Source organism: Convolutriloba macropyga, unplaced genomic scaffold (genome assembly GCF_964194025.1).
Source record: "Convolutriloba macropyga unplaced genomic scaffold, txConMacr16.3 SCAFFOLD_4193, whole genome shotgun sequence".
In the NCBI taxonomy this organism is placed as follows: domain Eukaryota; kingdom Metazoa; phylum Xenacoelomorpha; order Acoela; family Convolutidae; genus Convolutriloba; species Convolutriloba macropyga.
This window is the reverse complement of record NW_027450408.1, coordinates 1-2,500: the sequence shown is the minus strand read 5'-3', so window position 1 is coordinate 2,500 and position 2,500 is coordinate 1. Positions and strand designations below refer to the sequence as shown.

Genomic DNA, 2,500 nt, shown 5'->3' with positions numbered 1-2,500 from the left:
TTCCATGACCACCGTCCTGCTGTCAGTATCAATCAACACCTTTTGTGGTGACTCATGAGCAAGTAGTTAGGCGCCTTAACCCAACTTTTGGTTCATCCCACATCGCCGGTTCTGCTTACCAAAAGCGGCCCACAAAAAGCTTGCATTCATAGTCCAAGTGCAATTAAGTCACAAGGACATCTCACCGATTTATAGTTTGAGAATAGGTGAAGGAAAAATTTTCCCCCATTCCTCTAATCATTCGCTTTAACCGATGAAATTGCTTTGCGAAGATTTTTCAATCTTGCTCAAGCTTTTGCTATCCTGAGGGAAACTTCGGAGGAAACCAGCTACTAGATGGTTCGATTAGTCTTTCGCCCCTATGCTCAGGTCAGACGATCGATTTGCACGTCAGAACCGCTTCGGGCTTCCACCATGGTTTCCCGTGGCTTCGCCCTGCCCAAGCATAGATCACCATCTTTCGGGTCGTGTGCTACTTGCTCTGGATCAGTCATGCAATAAGAGCAAAACCGTCCGTGGTTGCGGGACACCGAATCGGCGCCCTCACCACACAAAGTAGTGCAATTCATAAAAATTACACTGTTCACTTTCATTTCGCGTGTGCGCTTTCAATGAGCGACAACACTTGCAAGCAACTCACACTCCTTGGTCCGTGTTTCAAGACGGGCTGTAGAGAGCATTGAATAGGAAGTTGAGGTCAGACAGGCAATCAAGATCAATTTATCTCATTTTGTTTAGAATCAACAAGAAGAATTCCGAGGAAAACTTCTGCTCGATTCATTAACAAGATTTGCCAAAAGACGACAACTACACTACTCGGTAGCCGAGAATATAATATCAAGGCATTGAGTATGGTAACGCTCACTCCAGTTCCCCTTCAACAGTTTCACGTACTTTTCACTCTCTCTTCAAGTGCTTTTCAACTTTCCCTCACGGTACTTGTTTACTATCGGTCTCGCTTTATAATTAGCTTTTGGAGAGACATATCTCCAGCTTCGAGTTGCACTTTCAAACAACTCTACTCATAGGAATGAGCCATTATGACTGGTATCGAAAATGACCTTTACAGGATTTTCACCTTCTTTGATGCTACTTTCCAGTAGACATCAGGACAAATTCACCAGTCTAGCATCAAACCATACCGGACACCGAGAAATGTTGCCATTTCTCTTCCCGATGAGCTTTTCCCTGTTCATTCGCCATTACTAAGGGATTCTCAGTTGATTTCTTTTCCTCCCCTTACTGATATGCTTAAGTTAAGGGGGTTCTCTCGCCCAATTCAGGTTATGTAGTTGATTGTCTCTTAATTGGTTCACTGACCAATATGAGACAGAAACCGATTCAGCAGTTTTGTTCGCTACTACTATCAAACACAGGTCGAAGTTTCCATTCAGTCATTAATTCCAACTTTCAAATGTTGTTGTTTCAGCTTTCGCTTACTAGAAGCAACATAATACTCGCTGCAATACAGACCTCGGGAAACCCTCACCGTGAATAAGGTTCACTCACATATTTCACTACATTTTGCGTGGGATTGGAGATGAGGCTACTCGTTCTTGCTCAGTACTAGGCTGAAAATTAACGAAACTTCGTTACAAACGTTCACATGTTGATGTTTCCGCTTTCGCGTACTCGAAACAACATAATACTAGTCTTTGTAATTTAGTTTCATAATTTCAACTGTTCTCATGCAGAATTTTTGCTCATTCTTATCCCAAATTTTGACCTGGCTACTAGTTACACTCCTTGTACTTATTGCAAAATGACCACAAATTTCAACAGCTTTCACATGTTGCTGTTTCGGCTTTCGCTTACTACAGTCAACATAATACTCGTTGCAAAATAAGTGCTCGGCATCTGCAATTTTCCAAAGACGAAGTTTCGCCAGTTCAATTTTCGCTCGCCAATTATGGCTACTAATTCACACGGTACTGAGCTCAACAACATTAAATTTGTTCAGCAAGACTTTCACATGTTGATGTTTTGGCTTTCGCCTACTAGAAGCAACATAATACTCGTCTTGTTAGCTCATTCAATGAGAATAGCTTTTCCCGTTGAGAATTTTTGCCTTCAATTGGCGTTGTAGTGAGTTTGGCTACTCAGATCACCAAATACTTGTGACAATTCGAACCAGAAATGTTTTCAATTTTCACATGCTGATGTTTCGGATTCAACCTACTAGAAGCAGCATAATACTTGTATTCAACAATTTCTGTATCAAATCCCAGTTTTCTCTGGTGCATCTTTGCCAAACTATTCCAAACTGCCTGAGTCTGAATACCAATTACAGGTACTAGTAAATGCACGTTACTAAGGACTATATAGTTCTAGGTTACTGTACACAACGACGTTCACATGTTGATGTTTCAGCTGCCGCTTACTAGAAACAACATAATACTTATCGTGCATACCTTTCCATAACTTGTCCTTTTCAGATGCATTAGTTTCCCTTTGTCTTGGCTTCTACAGTCAGACTGGCTACTAGTAACAGCACAGTACT

The 2,500-nt window shown here is 41.5% G+C and overlaps 1 non-coding gene across 1 annotated transcript in view; it reads right to left on the bottom strand.

Moving 5' to 3' along the window:
* LOC142355866 (large subunit ribosomal RNA) overlaps positions 1–1,288 on the bottom strand; it is a 3,522-nt gene extending 2,234 nt beyond the window's left edge. The window contains exon 1 of the ribosomal RNA XR_012761313.1: positions 1–1,288. This exon is cut by the window's left edge and continues 2,234 nt beyond it. This is a non-coding gene — a ribosomal RNA (large subunit ribosomal RNA).
* Between the last annotated feature and the right edge of the window lie 1,212 nt (positions 1,289–2,500).